This window comes from Tamandua tetradactyla, chromosome 6, assembly GCF_023851605.1.
Source record: "Tamandua tetradactyla isolate mTamTet1 chromosome 6, mTamTet1.pri, whole genome shotgun sequence".
Lineage (NCBI taxonomy): Eukaryota > Metazoa > Chordata > Mammalia > Pilosa > Myrmecophagidae > Tamandua > Tamandua tetradactyla.
The window spans coordinates 111,345,075-111,367,447 of record NC_135332.1 but is presented as its reverse complement, the minus strand read 5'-3'; the positions used below and the strand labels follow the sequence as shown (position 1 = coordinate 111,367,447).

General features: G+C 39.5%; 1 pseudogene; it reads left to right on the top strand.

The window, feature by feature from the left end:
• The first annotated feature begins 722 nt into the window (after positions 1-722).
• On the top strand, positions 723-1,482 carry LOC143686284 (tetraspanin-3-like; annotated as a pseudogene).
• Positions 1,483-22,373: the final 20,891 nt, after the last annotated feature.

The following is a 22,373-nucleotide window of genomic DNA, read 5'->3' as shown; positions in this document are numbered from 1 at the left end:
TCACACTGATTTAGATACACATCGCTTATTTTAATTCAGATGGCATGCTGATGTCACCAAATGTTACATACTAAAAGATAAAAGACCACACTGTGATTCTCGATCTTTCAGTAAAAGTTTTTTTTGACATTGAATCTAATAATCCTTGTGAAATTCCTTTAAAGGACAGCTTTGTTGTTTGCAGTTCATGGTTCTAATCATAGTTTAATTAGGATAGAATATTTTCATAATATGGACCTTTTCATTTAAAAAAAAATCCACAGAATTGACAATTTTATTCCTAATTAAAATACATGGTGTTGTACTGATGTGTAAAATTAGCTGAATTAAGCTTTTTTAAATTAGAAAATCTGTTCTGTGCAGGATTAGTGGTTGGAAATGTAGATATTCATCCCTTCTAATGAACAATGTTGGCATAATCATTTTACTGACATGACAGTTACAAGAAAATTTCGTGTATTTGATTCAGCTCTATGCTGTTCCTACTATGACCCCAAGAACTCACTCGTTTAAGGGAAAAATTTAGTTCTGTAAAACGATGTATTCTTCAGGCACAAGCCAGAGGCCTGAATTAGAAAACTAACATGTTAGACGCAGTGCTCCATCTCTAGAACATGAACAACAAAAAATACCCAGAAGGGGGAAGTGCCACCACCATTGCCACAGCGCCAGGTGAGTGTAGCTCCACTGGCCATGCAGGGCCTCCACCCAGTGCCCACACCATGAGCCAGTGCAATGTCACCTCCTCTCGGACCATGCTGGTCCTTCTCAGCCTCATCTTCTGGGGGGCAGCTGGCATTTTATGCTATGTGGGAGCCTATGTCTCTATCACTTAATGACGATGACTGTGACCACTTCTTTGAAGATGTGTATGCTCTCATCCCTGCTGTAGTGATCATAGCTGTAGGAGGCCTGCTTTTCTTTATGGGACTAATTGGCTGTTATACCACGATCTGGAAAAGCCACCGAGAACCTGCCTGTTTGTCATCATCCTGCTCTTGGTTTTTGTCACAGAAGTTGTAGTAGTTTTGAGATACATTAACAGAGCAAAGGTGGAAAATAAGGTTGATCATAGCATTCAGAAAGTGTGTAAGACCAACAATGGAACCAGCCCTGATGCTGCTAGCTGGGCTATTGATTATGTACAGAGACAGCTGCACTTTTGTAGAATTCACAACTTCTCAGACTGGGAAAATACAGACTGGTTCAAAGAAATGAAAAACAAAGTGTCCTTCTTAGCTGTTGCAGAGAGACTTCCAGCAGCTATAATGGCAGTCTGGCCCACCCCTCTGACCTCTTTGCTGAGGGTATGATGTTCTAGTTGTGAAGAAGCTACAAGAAATCATGATGCATATTATCTAGGCAGCATTGACATTTGCAGCTATTCAGCTGTTGGGCATGCTCTGTACAGGCATCATGCTGTACAGAAAGACTAGAGACCCTGCTTATGAGCTCCTCATCACTGGTGGAACCTGTGCATAATAGAAAATTCAAATCTGAGGTTTTTAGTTGTGGTTTCTGATTTTGAAGGTGACTTGACCAGGTCTGCTGCTGTTGTCCTCCTTTGACTTCATTTAGTTAAAGCACATGTACACTGCACTGGGCAAAGCAGCTTGACTCTTTGTGTACCTACTTTCCTACCTATAGTCCTACCTACTTACCCATGACTTTCTCTTCCCTTGTTCTAGCTGACACTTCATATCTGTGTTTTTAAAGTAGGGTGCTAAATATTCTAATTTCAGAACCATTTGCAAGTGGTTTAGTATGGTAGAATTGAAGGATGATGTGGGCCTGCTTTTCTTAACTTCAATTGATGGGACTGATTCGGAAGTATCACCAGATCTTTTCAGTCTTTACTATTAGAATTCTTGGCCAAAGGTTTTGAGGAGAAGGGGAGGAAGCCAGCTCTCTGGTTGAGCTTAATACCAGATGGTACCTCCTCATCAGTGACTTTAAAAATATATGTGTGTGTGTGTGTGTGTGCGTATATATATATATATATATAATAGTCCAGTAAGATAGCAGTTTATAAAATGAATGATATGGTATATATCTTGGTTCATCTTCAAAATCAAAGACTGATCTTTGAAACTAGTGGTTTTTAATCAAAGCTGTCATTATAGGGGGAAAATAATGTATGCACCACTATTTTAAAACAATTACTGTGAGTATATGTTTTTATATGATTGAACCCTGTTCATCATAAGTCTTAAACTCTTTTGGAAATAATGTAGACTAGCAAAATAATATGTAGATGTGATCTCAGTTGTAAATAGAAAAATCTAATTCAATAAACTCAGTCTCACCCCTCAAAAACAAACAACAAACAAAAAAAATAAAACAAGAATAGCTATGATCCTGCATCTCAGAACAAAAGAAAAAAACACAAAGCCCTAGCTTCCAAAGGAGCAAAAGTTTTGGGAGCATAACAGGCAGAGAATGTTCTGAGAAATTCAAGTCTGACAACTGCTGGTGTCTTCAGGAGAAGGCAGGTTTACTCCCAGGGCCTGAGACCAATTGCACTGGTGCTGTTTTCTATGCATGGAGAAATGAAGTCATTCTTTCAACACTGAGCTCTTAGAATGTATCAAGTTCCTTTTTACCTACTGGAAATACAGCTGGGAACAATTTGTACAAAGTCCCTGCCCTAGAACTCCTAACTTAGAATTACTAGAAGTAAAGTTGGGCCTATAAAAACAATTCTAAAATGTTCTTCCATAACTGAGACAGTTGCAGAGGTGGCTCAGCAATGTGCTCTCCATACCCCAAAATATGGAATCATGTTCCAGCCTAATTGACTCCCTCAGTCTTGGAGGAGTAACTAAATCATTCTCATCCTGCTCCCTTTTTTCCTCATTCTCTCGTTCTACCTCAGAGAATGTGGTAGGAATCAGTTAACATTAGCATACAATGTGGTAGAAATTCTATGCCACCTCGGAGAATGTGGTAGAAATCCGTTAAAATTAGCATCAAGGGCAGCCTCGAAGGACACTGACTAAACCTGCAGAATTTCAGCTTTAGAGGAAGAGAGTGAAAATAGCACTTAGAGGGAAGTGACTTCATCACAGGGAATGAATGAGAGTTTAAGGCCGGGAGCCTCAAATCTTTTTTGTAACAGCTCAGTCATTCCTGAGCTCCACAGCTTTCCTTGTGCAATAGTAGCCAGGAAAAGGAACCAGAAACAAGATTCCTTCTTCTCCCTACCAGGGCCCATGTAGGTTCTTCTAAGAGTCATTCTGAGAATGACTGCCCAGAAAGAATGTCAGAGCTGAACTTTTCCATGTCCTAGTCATAGTTCTTAGGAAAACATTACTCATAATACCTAACCATCATTGAGTTGTCACTATGTGTCAGAAACTCTATAAAACATATAACTCTATAAAACACATATAAACACATATGTTCATGTTTAATACAAAGCCTTAGAAGGTGGATGCTACTAATAATCCCAGAATCACAAAGCTAGTAAGTGGCAGAGCAGAGATTCGAATGTAACTCAGCAGCTGGTTCCAGGCCTGTGTTCTCAAATATTGCACTTCATCTCCCCAGGGATGGTACTTTGTATTTTAGTTAATGCCAAAATATTTTTTTAAATTATTTTTATGCTTCTTTTAATTAAATAGGGAAAATATGACTTTAAATCCTCTTTGGCACCTTTTTTAGGGGAGGACAACATCATCATAATTTTTAACTTGGTTCAATTCTTCAAACACTCATTGAGCAGCCCCTCACAGTAGTGGTTGCTATGGAGAGACAGCCCCTGCCCTGGAAGAGCTGGCCACCTTATGGGTGACAGAAAATCCATGCAGAGGAAACAGAGAGCCATAATATTTGTTCTAGTTTGCTAGCTGCCAGAATGCAATATACCGGAAACAGAATGGCTTTTAAAAAGGGGAATTTAATAAGTTGTTAGTTTACAGTTCTAAAGCTGAGAAAATGTCCCAATTAAAGCAAGTCTATAGAAATGTCCAATCTCAGGCATCCAGGGAAAGATACCTTGGTTCAAGAAGGCCGATGAAGTGGGAGGCACATGGCAAACACAGTCAGTTTCTCTCTCATCTGGAAAGGCACATGGTGAACATGGCGCCACCTGCTAGCTTTCTCTCCTGGCTTCCTGTTTTATGAAGCTCCCCTTCTCTAAATCTCCTTCATTCTCCAAAATTTTTCCTCTTTTATAGGACTCCAGAAATTTATCAAGACCCACCCAAATGGGTGGAGACATGTCATCACCTAATCCAGTTTAACAACCACTCTTGATTAAATCACATCTCCAGGGAGATGGCCTGATTATAGTTTCAAACATATAGTATTGAATAGGGATTATTCTGCCTTTATGAAATGGGATTTAGATTAAAACATGGCTTTTCTAAGGGACATACATCCTTTCAAATCAGCATAATACTGTTACGTATTTTATCAGCAAACCCAAGAAGGTATGCTACCAGCTATATATACAGTAGGGAGAAATGTAGAGTAAGGAGTTGGCATTCACAGTCACTGGAACATCTTCACACTCTCAACTGTAACTTGAGCTCTGCTAACAGCAGAACCAAACTCCACACGAGGCTCTGAGTCTCGCTGCGAGGAAGAATTCAAGGATGAGAAAGTAAGTAGCAGTAAACAGTGAGGTTTATTGAAATGTTAGTACATGCTAGAGAAATTAGTGTGGATGTGCTCAAGGGAGAGGCATGCCTGAGTGGTGTGGTTTTAGCTTGTTTTATATGGAGGTTTTTATAGCAGTGATTTTCCATTTCAAACTTTGAATGCCAGATATCACCTTTCTTTCAGGAAGAGATAACTATCAGTGCTTGTGGCCTCCTGTCATATATTAAAATTTTGTTATGAGCACATAGTTTAATCATCTTTATGATCCCAGGTGTTTTGTTTTTGCTTTTTTTTTTTTTGGTTTGTTTGTTTTGCATGGGCAGAGTCTGGGAACTGAACCTGGGTTTCTGGCATGACAGACAAGAATTCTGCCACTGGGCCACCATTGCACTGCCCTGATCCCAGGCTTTGTGTTATTAACTAAGAGTTCATTTCAGGTTTACAATTTTACAAGCTTTATTATTTTGCGGGGGGTGGGGTGTGTGTGTGGAGTCGGGGCTTTAGGGGAAATTCTTGTTAAAGGAAGTTTGCAGTTGTGCATTAACTCCTTCAGAACTGGCTAGGAAACCAGGACCCACAGCCCCAATGCCCTATTCTATACTTCCTGAACTGCCCCCCTGAAAGAGTTAGATACCCTTAATCTTAAGGGGAGGCTGAGAAGTAAAGCTCAGACTTCTGGAATTTCTTCCTGCTGTTTTATTTGTGGGAATCCCTATCTGCAGGGTGTAAAATTCTTTCCCTATTATAGTAAAGACTGGAGTAAACTGGTCCTCGTTTGTAATAGCTTGATATCTGTGAGTGGGCATGGATTTAGTGTGGAATGCATGCAGTCTGTTGGAAACAAATTTAACAAGAGGGTAAACATGCATAAGCCAAACTAAAGAATGAGAAGAAAAGGAATTAAAGGAAAAGGACCTAGAAAAGGAAGGACCCACGTGGCTAGATTAGGCTGATGTGGAAAAGGATTTCAGTTGCTTCCAGCATTTTGAATTCACTTGGATTGTTCCCAAAGGTTTTGTATGTCTTCTTGAATTTCACCTGAGTGGTTGACATAAAAGCAGCGCTCTTCTTGTAAGATGAGACTAGTTCCCCCTTGGGCTGCAGTGAGTGCATCCAAGACTCACCTGTGTTGGAGCACCACCACTGCTAGGGACTCTATTTGGGTCTGAAGGAGGCCTGTGGCTCATGTGGTGGATTCTACAGCATGTGTGAACTCTAAGGAGAGATTGTGGTAGAATCGGTGGCTGGTAACAAGTCCTCCTATGCTGCGTGCAGTGGCTGCAAGTGCGGTGCCAAGTAAAAGAAGGATTAGGAGAGGAAATGCAATTTCAGTCAGGAGAATGCTGTAAAGGAGGGGAGAAGAACCGAGGTAGTCTGGTAAATAAGATAGTTCTGGGCTAGCACATATTAAAGAGCAAGAGCCAGTCCAATTGCTAGGTAATGTTAGGTAGGTATTTCCACAGAGAAGGAATAATCCTTCCTCAGCTTTGAGGGTGACATTAAAATAAAGGGGAACAAGATAACCACACGTTGTTGTAATAGAGCTGGCTGGTTGCCCACCTGGTCCTATGGTTACTCTACAGGTGTCTTCGCCCTTATCTGCCTCCAGAGTGTGAAGGCATATTTAAGAAAGACTCATTCAAATGTCAGCTATGGGTGAACAAGGGAGTGATGGTGCCTGAGGGTGCTCATATTAAAAAATGCCAAGCAGCTCTTTATTTTGTCAGGTCATATTAATAGAGGAGTCTGTCACTCTGGGGTCCACCTTACAGAGCTGGGGTTTGTAAGGTGGGGTTTGGCCTGTTGTGGCAGAATCAGGTTCCATCCAGACAGTTAATTAAGGATTGGTTTAAGAAAATAGCTTCTGTTTCACCTAATTTAGCAGTGAAGAAATAGTTGGAGTTGTCACTGACTGCATAGCCTCCTGCTTGGGGGTTTCTTTGGGCTTGGTTTTTGGGGCATGTGGCTGCTTTTTGAGGTTCCAATTCATCCATTTGGGTGGGCATAAATTATGGATTTGCACAAATTAGGTGGTATTTCTCCCAAGTATAAACTATTGGTGGAGTCCAATTTGTTGCAAAAAGGAAAAGTGGCATTGGAGGCTGTTACTAGTTTGCTAGCTGCTGGAATGCAATACACCAGAAATGGAATGGCTTTTAAAAAGGAGAATTTATTAAGTCACAAATTCTAAGCCTGTGAAAATGTTCAAATTAAAGCAAGGCTATAGAAATGTCCAATCTAAGGCATCCAGGTACAAATGCCTTAGTTCTTGAAGGCTGATGACATTCAGAGTTTCTCTCTCAACTGGAAAGGCACATGGTGAACATGGCTATGTCTTCTAGAAAGAATTCTGGATTTGGCTGAATGCCTTTTCTGCATCAATTGAGCTGATCATGTAGTTTTCCTTCTATGATTTCTTGACGTGGTATATTATATTGATTTTCTTGTTTTGAACCACTCTTGCTTGCCTGGGATAAAACCCTTTATTATTGTGTATAATTATCTTAATGTGTTGTTGGATTTTATTTAAGAGCGTTTTGTTGAGGATTTTTCATCTATATTCGAAAGAAAATTGGTCTATAATTTTCTTTTTTTTTTTTGTAGTTTCCTTATCTGGCTTTGATATTAGGGTGATGTTGGCCTCATAAAATAAGTAGTGTTCCCTTCTCTTTGCTTTATTGGAAGAATCTGCGCAGAGTTAGGGGTAATTCTTCTTGGAATGACTGGTAGAATTCATCTGTGAAGTCATCTGGTTTGGGGCTTTTCTTTGTTAGGAGGTTTTTGATGACTAATCCAATCTCTTTACTTGTAATTGTTTGTTTGTTTGTTTGTTTTTTAAGTTTCCTTCTAGAATTGGTATAGATTGTTCATGTTTCTAGGAATTTGTCTATTTCATCTAAGTTGTCTAATTTGTTTGCATACAGTTGTTAATGGTATCCTCTTATAATCTTCTGTGTTTCTGTGTGATCAGGAATAATTTCTACACTCTCATTTTTTAATTTTATTTATTTGCAGCTTCTCTCATTGTCTGTCTAGCTTAAGGGTTTGTCAATTTTATTGATCTTTTCAAAGAACCATCTTTTGGTTTTGCTGTTTCTCTATATATTTTTTTGCTCTTAATTTCATTTATTTCTGCTCTAAACTTTATTCTTTCCTTCTGCTTGCTTTGAACTGTAAATTTCCCTCTCGGCCCTACCTTTTCTGCATCCCATAAGTTTTGATATGTTGTGTTCTCATTTTCACTTATCTTGAGATATTTATTGATTTTTCTTGCAATTTCTTCTTTGACTGTTTGCTTGTTTAAGAGTGTGTAATTTAACTTCTGTATATTTGTGACTTTTCCAGTTCTCCACCTGTTTCTGATCTCCACCTTTATTCCATCATGGTCATAGAAAGTGCTTTGTATAATTTTAACCTTTTTAAATCCATTGAGATCTGTTTTTATAACCCAACATGATGGAGAATGATCCATCAGCACTTGAGAAGAATGTATATTTCTTCTCCCTATGCTATTTCTGGATGCAATGTTCTATATATTCCTATTGGGTCTAGTTCATTTCTCATATTATTTAAATTCTCTGTTTCTTTATTGATTCTCTGAATAGATGTTCTACATATCAATGAGGGTGGTATGTTGAAATCTCCAGTTATTATTGTAGAGATGTCTGTTTCTCCCTTCAGTTTTGCCAGTGTATTTTGGAGCACCATGATTAGATTGCAAATATTTATGATTACTTCTTTTTGGTGGATTGCTCCTTTTATTCATATGTAGTGTCCTTCTTTGTCTCATATGAGTTTTGCATTTAAAGTCTATTTTGCCTGGTATTAATATAGCTATCCTGGCTCTTTCTTTTTGCTTACTGATTACATAGAATATCATTTTTTCCAGCCTTTCACTTTCAACTTATTTTTATCCTTGAGTTTAAGGTGAGAATTGCGACATATCCATGCATTGGGGATAACACCTTGCACTTGGCCCCACCCTCTTCAAGCAACTGAGTGGAACCTGGACTCTCTGCCGTCTACAGGATACATGCTCAGCCCCTTCAGAACAGTGAGGTCATGGACATGCTCTCCCCGCTCTCCAGGGAATGTGTTCTCCCTTCTCTGAAGCCTGAGTGGGAGCACTCTTCCTGAGCAATAAAGCAGAAGACCCACTCCCTGCTTGTGGGGCAAACTAACCCTCTCTGTATGCATGGGTGGATCTGCTCTCCTGGCCTAAGATTTCCTGGCTCCAGACCTTAGCTTCCATGGTTCTGCCTTTGAAGTCGTTTTTCTTTCAGTCTGCCCTTTTCCAGTCTCTTTTAGTCCATACTGGCAGAAGTTTAGATCATACAATCTCACAAAAAAATTTGTTGACTTGGCATCACTGTACAGGGGTTAAACCATTAGACAGCAGGACTTTTCACAGATCCTTTCTGGATAATTCCATCTTGAATCCTAGCTTTTTCTGAAATGGTTGTTTCCATGTTTGATTAAATCCTCATGTGAGGCAATAGTCTCTAGAATCTCATTTTCCAATAGCTCAGAATTTTCCTAACTACTAGTTTCTGGTTTCTTTGCCTGTCACACTTTAATGTAAGCTGCAAGAAGTCAGGCTGCATGCCCCACATTTTGCTTGGGAATATCCTCAGCTAGATATCCAAACTCATTACCTTCAAATTTTACCTTCCATCCAACACCAGGGCTCAGTTTTGCCAAACTCTCTGCCATTTTAAAACAAGGATCACCTCTCTTCCAGTTTGCAATGAAAGACTCATCATTTCTGTCCCTTATTGAAAGAAACTTTAACATCCATATTTCTACCAAAAATCTCTTCAAAGCAATCCAGGCCTTTCCTATTCACCTCCTCATAGTTCTTCCAGAATCTTTCCCTTATTCGTGTAAAAAAGCTGTTCCAACATATTTGGTATTTGCAAACTGTAGCACCCCATCTCTCTAGTAGCAAAATCTGTTTTGACTTGCCAAAGCTGCCAGGATACAATATACCAGAAATGGGTTGGCTTTTACAAAGGGGATTTATTTGGTTACAAATTTACAGTTCTAAGGCCATGAAAATGTCCAGATTAAGGCATTAAGAAGGGGATACCTTCACTCAAGAAAGGCCAATCACATTCTGGGACTCTCTGTCAAATAGGAAGGCACATGGTGATGTCTACTGGCCCTTTGCTCCTGGGTTTCATTGCTTTCTGCTCCTGGTTCCAGTTGCCTACTCTCTGAACTTCTGTCTGTCTCCAAGCCTCTCTAAACATCTATCACTTGGTTTCATCTTTCTGATCTCTGAGGGCTCTGACTTCTCTCTCTCTCTCCCTGTGAGGTCTTTCAAGGACTCCAGTAAACTAATGAAGACCCACCTTGAATGGGCAGGGCTGCATCTCATGGAAATAATCTAGTTAAAAGATCCCACATATAATGTGTCTGCAAGCACAAAACTGGATTAAAAAGCATGGCTTTTCAGGGATATATAACAATTTGAAATCAGCACACCATGATTTCTATTATGTTTCTTTTTATACTTTTCTGTTCTTCATTATATTCACACAGTATCTTCTTAATATCTTTTATCTCTTTAGATACATTTTCCTTCATCTCCATTAATCGATGTAGGAGATTTGTTTGAATATCTTTGGTTAATTGTCTCCACTTGTTTATTTGCTCTGAAGTTTTAATTTGTTCCTTTGGGCCATATCTTCCTGTTCCTTGGTATGGCCTGTAATTTTTTGCTGGTGTTTAGGCATGTTATTATCCTAATAAATTTACTCTGAAAGTCAGTTTATCTCTCTTACCTAGTGTTTTGTTGCTGATTGGCTTTGTGTTAAGGTTCTTCTTTAAAACTTGGTTAATTTATTCTACTCCTTTCGAATAGCCCATCTTTAACTGATCAGATTTTTTCAGCTCTTCCTCATCTAACTCTTGCCCTGGATAGTGGTATAATTTTGAAGATTGCACTATGTATAGCAGTTGTTTCACTCCCAGAAGAAAGCTTCCTTTCCCTTGTTCCCCAGGAATCTTGATCTGTTCTGTTTATTTTTTTATTTGCCTCTATAATTTACTTACACTCCTTTCAATGTCTTTAGCTCCTTTGGTCAGGAGGACAAATTCTAGGAGGAGGGTCACCCCAGAGAGGACTCTCCCAAGTCAGTATTTCCCAGGCAAAACAGGGCCAGGAACCCATAAAGGGGGCACAAATTGATCCCAAATTTCCTTGGGGAGTGGGTTAGGAAAGACGTCAGAAGCCTTTTTTGATAACTCACTAAAGCTGCACTCTCTTGGCCTGCCCAGCAGATGGCACCCTTCAGAAATGTTCCCTTTGGTCCTAAGAAGGCACTGTGTCTTTAAACCTTCACTGCCCTGCCCTACTCCTGTTAGGGGTAGGGTTGAAACAGTGACTGCCACTGCCTTTGTCTGAGGTGGGTTGAAGCAGTAGCTCAGTTAGGACCCTGTGATCTGAATTTGCTATTCAAAAGCTGTGATTAGTGCTCAGCCATGCCCCCATCTCCACCCCCTTTCTTAAGGAAGAAGATTTTTAAGTCTCATTCTGACAGCAGCAACTCTCTAGGGAGTATATCCCAAGGTGGCCAGCTGTGAGAGTAGGGGATGGGCACCAGCAAGTACTGCATGGACAGAGCTGCTCACAGTTCTTTACTGCAGTTTATCAGCCTCTTCCTCCTGCTCTTCTCTGGATCTGGTAAATTGTTCTTCTGATTTCTGAGTCTCAGAACTGTTGTTTCAGGTAGTTCCTGACTGTTTACTAGCTGTTTCGGAGTAAGGAATGAATCCTAGAGCTCCCTACTCTGCCATGTTCCCCAGATTTCTGGCTCTTAATTGATACTCTGTGTTCCTCTGTCATTTTCCTACTGTTCTTTACTTCTTTGTCCATGTTCTTAGTGCATATTGAGAAACATTTTTCTTTTAAATCTTCACCTACTATGTCCCAGGTCTGGTCCTCCTTGTTGATATCTAATGGTTTGTCCTGCTCCTCTGCATGTGCTCTAGCTTTCATTTATTTGTTATGTAATGTTTCGTTGCTACCTGGATATTTTGATATTGTAATGTGCTATCTCTAGAACTTAGACTCTGAATTGCCTGTTCCTTAAGGTAGTATCATGCTAGAATTATGACAGAGATTTCCTTAATTTCCAGGAACTAAAAAGGAAAAATGATAATGGCTTTCCCAGACTTTGAAGATTGGCTTGTGCATGTGCTCTCCTTCAGACCTTAGCTGTCCTAATGATGAGTTTAGAAAATAGCCCAAGGAAATAGTATAAAGCCCTCCCTGATCTTTTCTGTGCATGTGTGTTTGTCCTGGGCATGTGTGCATGACTCTAGAAATTCCCCTGTATGCACAGATACAATTGACTTCATTTTCCTAGGAAAATGTGTTTCCTCGTGGTTCTGGACATTTCACTGTATGTCCCGCAGCTGGCAATCCTTTGTCCCAGGATAGCACTCTGCATAAGAGCTCTGTGAGCTGCCTGAAGGCACAGGGCTAGCTTTGAGGCAGTCATCCTGCAACATGTATCTTGGTTCAGTCCTCCAGGCTGTTCCCAGACAGACTGACACAGACATACATGCACCCTAGTATGTGCACGAAGGTTACCCTGCTCTCTTCAGAACTAGAACTTTGGACCCACACTAGGAGTACGGGTCCTAGTACTCCTCAACAAATGAGGGAGGGGCTGAAAGAGGGTCCAGCAAGGATGCCGCAAGATTCTCTTACTGTTTTTTAGGTTGCCTTGTTCTTGTTTCAGCACATGCCATTATTGCAACCCTTTTACTGCTTTCTAACACCTTTTAGAAAGATGTTTATACTAGTTCTTGTTTATTGTTCAAAGCTTCTGTGATGGGTGGAGCCCTAGTGTGTTTTATTCTGTCATCTTGACTAGGGCAGAGCCAGTCCTTTTTTTGTTTATTTAATTTTTATTTTTATGTTTTTTCCATGTTTGCAACTCTCTTCTATGACAGTAATAAACCATTTTCTCATTATTCTAAAAATAATTATTTGATCCATCAGCCTATATATAGCCAATCTTCCATTATCATACTTTCCTCTTTACACACACACACACAATACCCTCCTCACTCTACTGGGTCTCTAAAACCATGTGCAAGGCCATACCCACCCACGCCCCCTTCGTTTGGAAACCCTCCTTACACTTCTCAAGTTCTGGTACCCAGGCTGGGTACTCACCCATAGCACTCTCCTCCCCCTACCTGTGCTCTGACACCTGTCACTGGGCAGACCCTTTTTATCTGCCCAGACTCAGGTGCCATACCCTCTTTTCCCCTGCTCTAGCATGGACATCCTCTTCATCCCCCTTAAACTCCTTCCTATGGGATGTCCTCATCACCCTGCCCAGGCTTGGATCCCATACTGGTCCATGGCAGCTCCCCACACCCCACCCAAATGTGGGCAACCACCTTGCTTTGCCCACCTCGTGACTTTAGGACTGAATTTTTCAAGAAGGGAAAGTGATGGGGTAGAGAAAGAGAAAAAGAAAGCACGAGGATACTTGAAGTAAATTCATTTGCATTTCAGTCCTGATTGACATTTATGTGCTTGATGAGCTCACAATTTCCTGGCCTTCTCTGCATTATTTTCTCCTAAGAAGGCAGCACGGCAAACAGGAAAAGCTATGGAGTCTGGGTTTGAATCTTTGTTCTCTCACTGGCTAGCTCTGTCACCCTGGACAAATTAATGACAGTCATTTCTAAAATGAAAGTTTTTATTTCAGTTTTGTTGCAGAGATTAAATGTGATCATGTATACAAAGCACTCAGCACATAGTAGAAATTTGGCCAGTGGCTGTTGTTATTATCTGCAAAATGGAGATAACAATATTCATGTTATAGGGTTTTTGTGAGAATTCGTGGAAGGTATGTGAAGTACCTGTCATATGGTGAATGGTTTGTAATTGCTTTTATCATTTATGCCTCCTTTGTAGCCTATGTATTCTGCCTTGTAATCATTTTTGTACATATCATATTCTCTCAATCAAGTTGTAAGTTCCTTGGATGCAGGAATCTTCTTGCACTTATTTTATGTCCTCACCATTGCCTGGTGGAGTTCTGGCCATTGATTTTTTTTTCTTTTTTCTTTCTCTTTTTTGCATGGGCAGGCACCAGGAATCGAACCCAGATCTCCCACATGGCAGGTGAGAACTCTGCCTGCTGAGCCACCATGGCCGCCCCCTGCTATTGATTTTTTTTTTCACTAAATTAATAGAAAGCTTTAAATTGTGAAGATTAAAATTTTTTTATTTGTTCTATAGGCAACATATAGTCCTCATAATTTGGGGTGCAATAGAAATATTGGAAGTATTGTTGTAGACTAATTCATTGGTTAATGCCGTAGAAGATGTCTGTTTACTTGGTCAGCTATAATTTTCCACAGTCTCATGTTCATAATGTGGTTTCATATAATCAGGCTTTTCTGAGCCAAGCCCCATTCACTCTCCAAACAATAACTATTTGTGTTTGACGTGGATTGGAAAAATGGTTTGCGTTGCAATACTAGCTCCATGCCTGAGTGAATGGGGGGCAAAGAATGGGCTGAGCACAGGGTACCATAGAGGTACTGAGTCACAAAGGAGGTGGGAAAGGGGGTCTAAAAGGAAAATGGAGACAAATTAGGGATCTATTTCCATTATGTCTAAAGCCCTTGATGTCCCACCAAGGAGGGCAATTCCCAAGTTAAAAAATCAGGAAAAGTAAAAAAGGTAGCAAACTTTATCTTCTTCTATTTCAACCCTTATTCCACTATTTGAACTTCTAGTAGGAGAAGGGGAGAGTGAGAATGAGAGAAGGAAAATTAGCAGTGACGCAAAGACTCCACCCTTGGCTCAGTGCTGTCCCTCCCCAATTAACGGTACAGTTTAATTCATTATACAAAGATTTTCCCTGGGAAGATCAAAGGCCTCGTGGAGACATCTACTTTTGAAAGCATTGCATTTCCTCCTAGCGCATGTAGGTAAAGGGTAGGAAATCTGAGAAATCCAAGTTTAAGAAAAAGTAGCTTTGTTCCCAGGAGGGAGAGTGTAAATCAGGTGAATAACACCAAATGTGCTAACAATGGAGTCTGACAAGCTCTTCTAGAGACGGATCATTTCTTTTGCAATTACAGTGCTCTCTCTGTTCTATTGTGCAGTGGTTTAGAACCATGGTTCCTGCCAAAAGTACATCTAGGAAAGAGGATATTTTTGTTTAGAGTCCTGTTTTTTTTGTGAGTCTACAGACAAACCTCCCATTTTGTCACCATCTATGAGTGACACAGAGCATGATGCCTGTGGCTGTGAGCTATGCAGTACAAGGGATTTGTAGTAAGATTTGCCAAGGCCTTCAAAGGATAAACGGAATAGAATAAACATGAAAGAAAGCTTGCCCATATCTCTATATTGGCAAGCTTGAATTGGCTTTGGATTTTGACAGTGCAGAAAGTCCTCCTTTCCTAATAAAATGGTGAGGACAGAACATGGGCAGAGATCTGAACATTGTGTATTTATAAATTATATCCTAAGGAAGGATTCAGAGGAAATGATTGTAGGATAATATTGCTGTGGAGCAAGGCAGGGGTTTTGTGGTGGGGTTACTATCCCTGTCTACTGTGGGTGAATTCACAAATGTGACATTTCTCATTCCTTTTGCACCCAGCGGGGGTGTGGTGTGGTGGGCACACAGGGCTGACACATGCTTTCAATGGGAGAAACATAAGACCTGGGGGATCCAATAACTGGAAAATCAGTCACTGAATAATCTAGGTGAAATTTTATATTGCGTACGTAAATCTTTTTTCTTTATTAGAGAAGTTGTTGGTTTACAGAACAATCATGCGTAAAATACTGGATTCCTGTACGCCAGCTACCACCAACACCTTGCGTTGGTGTGGAACACTTGTTACAATTGATGGTAGCACACTTTTATGACTGTACTGTTTACTATTGTCCATGGTTTGACTTAGAGTTCACTGTGCGGTATAATTCCATGATTTTTTAAAAGAAGTTTATTCTGTTACTATATATTCAATCTAATATTTCCCCTTTCAATCAAATTCAGATATATATTTCAGTACTGTTAATTGTGTCTACAATAGTGTGCTATCATCACCATCATCCATTACCAAAATATTTCCATCATTCCAAGTAGGAACTCTCTGCATTTTAAGCCTTTACTTCTCATTCCCTACCCCACCCTGTCCCTGTAACATATACTCTAAATTCTGACTGTATGGGTTTGGTTAATCTAATTGTTTCGAATCGGTGAGATCATATGATATTTGTTCTTTTATGTCTGGCTTATTTCACTCAACATTTTGTCTTCACCCATGTTGTGTGTATCAGGGCTTCATTCCTTTTTATGGGTGTATCCACAACTTGGTATATACTCAAAAGAATTGTTTATGTAAATTTTAAATCATTTAGAAATAAGAAATTATTGGTGGTATAGTTATTGTGCAATGAGTGTACTGATGAATGGGGTGAAGAGAAATTCCACCTGACTCTTAATGAAATACTGCCTCTCCAGGTAAGAATGTATTAAATCGGACCCCAAACCCTGGTGCCACAGCACTGCCATTGTCAACACCTTGTGATTCACATGGGCCTCAGATGCATTTTGAAAAGCAGCCTGGGTGAACCTGAGACAAGCTGGTAAAACTTCCTGGGTCAGTATAATTGTCTGAGGTTTTGTAAAAGACAATTTCATTAATTTCACTAAGTCTTTCACTTTGCCTTAAATTTTTGCTTACTTGGAGAGATTGTTTTCATTTTCTTTTGAGGCAGTGTTAACGATTTATTTAAGCACATGCTCAGGCTCATGATGAAGTATGGTGGAATGAACAGCCATAAGTCTGCAAGATTTGTATCTTGCGTTTGCCAGGATCAAACGCATCAGGGAACAGTCTGCAAAAGCTCGTCGTCCCTCTTACAGTGTCTTGCATGTGAAAGATCATAAAAACCAAGCTTAAATCTCTTTGTGCTGGTCATTTTTTCCCAGCACATTAATTCTCTGTGGGGTATTAATGGTCCATCAAATAGAAACCACGTGCTCACTTGTTTCTAGTGGGCTTAGAAAAATAAAAATTACATTTTAGGGTGTTTGAGGGGTACTTTGAGCTTCAGGGTTCTCCCAAAAGCTAAATATATTCTTTGTTCAATAAATATGTTAAGGTATAGGGTAGTAAACAGAAGAGACGAGGCAGATTCCCTCATGAAGAATAATTTTACTTGTGGTGAAGGCAACAGGCAAATAAAAAATATAAGCAAGGTAGTTACAGATTGTGGTAGATGCTGTGAACGAAGTAAATAAAATTTTTAAGAAAGAATGGAATTCTTTGGATGTTTAGAAAAAGTCTCTCTAAAAAGGGGATAGTAAGGCTTTAACCTGAAGTACAAGAAACAGCCATGGAAAGGTCTCAAGAAAGAACATATAGCAGATGCAAAGATGAATTTGCCTAGCTGAGTTTAGCTGTTTGAGCAGAAATAAGACAGTAAATGGAAGGGAGAATAGTGAAAGGTGAGGCCTGAGAGATGCAGCCAGGGGAAAGATCAGACAGGATCTTGGAGGACAGCATATAAATTGGGGGTTTTGTTCTAAGGGCATTGGGAAGCCATTGAGTTGTTTCGGTTTTGGTTGTTGGTGTAGTTTTTTTGTTTTTTGTTTTACTGTTTTATTGCAGTAATGACACAGAGCACAAATTTTCCCACTTTAACCACATCGAAGTGTATAATTCAGTAGTATTAACTATATTCATAATACTGTGCTACCATTACAACACCTGTAACCTCTTCTTTTCGGTCTCTTCAAACAGAATCTACTCATTCATTAAGGTTTAATTCTCTTTTCCCACCTGGATCCCAATCGCCTATAAACCACCATCTGGCTCTGTGATGTTTGGTTCTTTCAGGTTGTTCTAGTTTGCTAGCTGCTGGAATGCAGTATACCAGAAACAGAATGGCTTTTAAAAAGGGGAATTTAATAAGTTGCTAGTTCACAGTTCTAAGGCCAAGAAAATGTCCTATTAAAACAAGTCTATACAAATGTCCAATCTAAGGCATCCAGGGAAAGATACCTTGGTTCAAGAAGGCTGATGAAGTTCAGGGTTTCTCTCTCAAGTGGGAAGGTACATGGCAAACACTGTCACAGTTTTTCTCTGGGCTGGATGGGAACATGGTGAGCAAGGCATCATCTGCTAGCTTTCTCTCCTGGCTTCCTGTTTCATGAAGCTTCCTGGGAAACACTTTCCTTCTTCATCTCTGAAGGTCTCTGGTTTGTGGGCTCTCTGCTCCTTGTGGCTATGTCATTCTTCTCTGCTGTCTCTGAATCTCTCATTCTCCAAAATATTCCTTCTTTTATAGGTCTCCAGAAACTAATCAAGACCCACCCAAATGGGTGGAGACATGCTTCTACCTAATCCAGTTTAACAGCTACTCTTGATTAAATCACCTCTCCAAGGAGATAATCTAATTACAGTTTCAAACATACAATGCTGAATAGGGATTAGAAGAAATGCCTGCCTTTAAAAAATGGGATTAGCATTAAAACTTGGCTTTTCTAGGGTACATCCATCATTTCAAGCCAGCACACAGATATTTCACATAAATGAGGTCATATAATATTTTTCTTTTTGTGTCTAGTTTAATTTGCTCAACCTGATGTCTTCAAAGGAACTGCATTCCTTTCGATGGCTGAATAATATTCCATTGTATTATATGTGTGTGCCACATCATGCTTATCCATTCATTTGTTAATGGACACATGGGTTGAGTCCACCTTTGACTATTGTGAATGGCTAATATGGCTAAAATTAAAAAAAAAAAAACCAGAAATGATAAATGTTGGCAGAGATATGGATAAATAGAAACCATGGAGAGTTTTTAAGCTGAGGAGTGGGTGATGTGATTTAAAGAAAAACACTCTTCCTTATAGGAAATTTGTAGTCTTAGCTATAATACAAACCAATAATAAATATGTCTAACTAAGTCTCAATAATTTTGGTAAGAAGCCTCATTTCTCCTAAAAATGTAGTCTAACCAGCATTGAGTATCTATTCCAAACTCAGTGCTGGGCTTATGAACAAGGAGAATAGATTAAAATTACAAATATAACTCATTTTATCATGCTTCACTTTAGTGCACTCCACAGATACCGCCCTTTTTTTTTTCTTTTTCCTAATTGAAGGTTAGTGGCAACCCTCCATCGAGCAAGTCAATGGATACTTACTATTGTTCACCTCATCTTTGTGTCACATTTTGGTAATTCTTGCAATATTTCAAACTTTTTCTTGATTATTTCTTTATGGTGATTTGTAATCAGTGATCTTTGATATTATTACTGTAACTGTTTGGGGACACCATGAACCAGACCTATATAAAACAGGAAACTTTATAAATGTAGTATGTGTTCTCACTGTGCCACAGATGGATCATTCCCTTTCTCTCTCCATCTTCTGAGGCCTCCCTAACCCTGAGACACTAAAACATTGCAATTAATACAATTAATAACCCCACAATAGCCTCTAAGTGTTTGAGTGAAAGGAAGAGTCACACATTTCTAACTTTAAATCAAAAGCTAGAAATGATTAAGCTTAGTGAGGAAGATATGTAGAAAACCAAGATAAACTGAAGGCTACGTCTCTTGCAGCAAAATTAGCAAAGTCGTGAATGCAAAGGAAAAATTCTTGAAGAAAGTTATAAGGGCTACTCCAGTGAACACATAAATGATTAGACAGTGAAACAGCTTTATTGCTGATGTGTAGAAAATTTTAGTGGTCCGGATAGAAGATCCAACTATCCACACCATTCCCTTAAGTCAAGGTCTAACCAGCAAAGCCCTATGTCTCTAATCCTATGAATGCTGAGAGAGACATGGAACTGCAGAAGAAAAGTTTAAAGTTAGCAGCGGTTGGTGTATGAGATTTAAGGAAAGAAGCCATCTCTGTAACATAAAAGCACAAGGGGAAGCAGCAAGTGCTGATGTAGAAGCTGCAAGGAGTTATCCAGAGGATTTAGATAACTGATGGAGGTGATTACTTTAAACCAATCTTCAATGTATTGAACGAGTCTTCTATTGGAAGAAGATTCCATCCAAGACTTTCATAGCTGTTCAGGAGAAGTTAGTGCCAGGTTTCAAAGCTTCAAAGGACAGTCTGATTCTCTTCTTAGAGGCTAATGCAGCTGATGACTTTAAATGGAAGCCAGTGCTCATTTACCTTTCTGAAAATCCTAGAGCCCTTAAGAATGATGCTCAATTTACTGCGCCTGAGCTCTGTCAATGGAACAACAAAGGCTGGGTGACAGTACATCTGTTTACAACATGGTTGACTAAATATTTTAAATTCACTGATAAAACCTGCTCAGAAAAAAGAATTCCTTTCAAAATATTATTGCTCATTGACAATGCGCCTGGTCATCCAAGAGCTCTTTTGAAGATGTACAAGATGAATGCTGTACTAACACAGCACAATGCTTCTAATACAAAATCCACTGTGCAGCCTATGAATCAATTTTGAATTTTCAAGTCTTATTATTTAAGCAATAATTTTTGTAAGGCTATAGCTGCCATGGATAATAACTCCTTTGATGGATCTGGGCAAAGCAAATTGAAAACCTAGAAAGGATTCTCCATTCGAGATGGCATGAAGAACATACATGATTCATGGGAGGAGGTCAAAATACCAACAGGAAAAGGAGTTTACAAGAAGTTGATTCCAACCCTCATGGATGACTATGAGGAATTCAAGATTTCACTGGAGGAAATAGCTGCAGATGTGGCAGGAATTGCAAGAAAACTAGAATTCAAAGCGGGGCCTGAAGATGTAACTGAATTGCTACAATCTTACGATAAAACTTGAACGGATGAGGAGTTGTTTCTTAAGGATGAGCAAAGAAAGTAGTTGTTTGAGATGGAATCTACTCCTGATAAAGATGCTGTGAACACTGTTGAAATACAAGAATTTAAAATATTACATAACCTTAGTTGCTAAAGCAGCAGCAGAGTTTGAGAGGATTGACTCCAATTTGAAAGAACTTCTATGGGTAAAAGCTGTGAACCAGATTCACAAGCTACAAACTTCACTGTTGTCTTATTGTAAGAAGTTGCCACAGCCACCTTCAGCAACCACTACCGTAATCAATCAGCAGCCATCCACATGGAAGCAGATCTTCACATGGAAAAAGGTTAGGACTCGCCGAAAGCTCAGATGATGGTTAGAATTTTTAGCAATGAAGTATTTTTAAATTAAGGTATGCATATTGTTTTGTGTTTGTTTTTTACATATCACTACTACACACTTAAAAGACTACAATATAGTGTAAGCATAACTTTTGTATGCACTGGGAAACCAAAAAGTTCATGTAGCTTGCTTTATTGTGATATTTGCTTTATTGCAGTGATCTGGAACCAAACCTACAATGTCTTCAAGATATGCTTGCTTTAGAGTTGAGAAGCTTGCAGGAAGGCTCATGCAGACCTCTGAGATGGGATACTGCTTGGCTGGTACTCCTGCCTCAGGGGCTCTGAGCAGACACCCCACAGAACTGAGGCTTGGTCTGCTGAGGGCATAGGAGTTTGCTGGCTACGTAGGACTGGTATTTCTGAGGGTGCACAATGATGCTGGTTCTGATAGGAAGAAAAAACCTGGAAGTTGAATCTAGCTACTAATCCTGAAACCACATGATGCAAGGAAGATACATAAAGTAACTTCATTCTTAGGAGTAAAATCGAAGCTGATGTAGCCATCTGCTCATATCCTAGTGGTCTAAACACTACTTGATGACATCTAGTTGCCAGGTCTCATTAAGGGTGTCCATGTGCCCAGCCAAATCTTGACTGGAGTGGGGAGTGGATTGACAAATCAGGAGAAAATAACAGTTCCTACTGCACTTACACAAACAGCATCCATGATGTAGTCCAATTTGTGATTCTTTAAAGTGGAATAAGAACTTAAGAGCCCTTGCAAAGCAGTCTTAGTGCAAAATCCATCAAGGTTTTTGCAATTTCTTTCCAATATTTTTACAGTTGCCTTGTCCTTACCTAATTTAGCAAGTCTTTTTTTTTTTTACAATAACCTGCTTTTTTTGAAATCTTCCCAAAGCAGTCAATATGTTTTTTATGAAAACAGAAGTCTTCATTTTTTCAAAAATTTATTTCATTGCTAAATATTTAATTACATTCTATAATTACAGGTGTAGTAGATACAGACAGGTTTGGGAATAAGCTCAACTAACTCTTAGTAAGCATGCAATTCAGCTGATGGGAGCAGAAATGCACAGATATCATATAAAAAGTGTGTAGTGAAGAAATAAATTTACCTAAAAAGAGGTCTGCCCTTTGTCTTGGCTCCTAGGGGTAAACTCTAAATTTTGGAATTTTCTGAGTGGTGGGAATGTCTTTGTTATTCATAGTAGCCTCTACCACCATCACACCTGATAATTTATGACTCAGGGAGGGGTCAGCTACACTGGCAGTATTAGGGTGGGGGTGGGGACGGGGCTGGCCACGCCTGAAAGACCAGCCATATGATTAGAGGGCTGGGGATTTGAGCTATAAATTATAAACCAGACCTCTGGGGAAAGGAAGGGGACTAGATATTGAGTTCATCCAGGTGAACATCGAGTCATCAATCATGCCCAAGGAATGAAACTCAGTGAAAACTCCAGACATCAATCAGTAAAAAACTCCAGACACCAAAGCTCAAGTGAGCTTCCTTGGCTAGAAATACTCTACGTACTATCACATATCAATGTTACTGGAGGTGACAAGTCTTTACTCCAC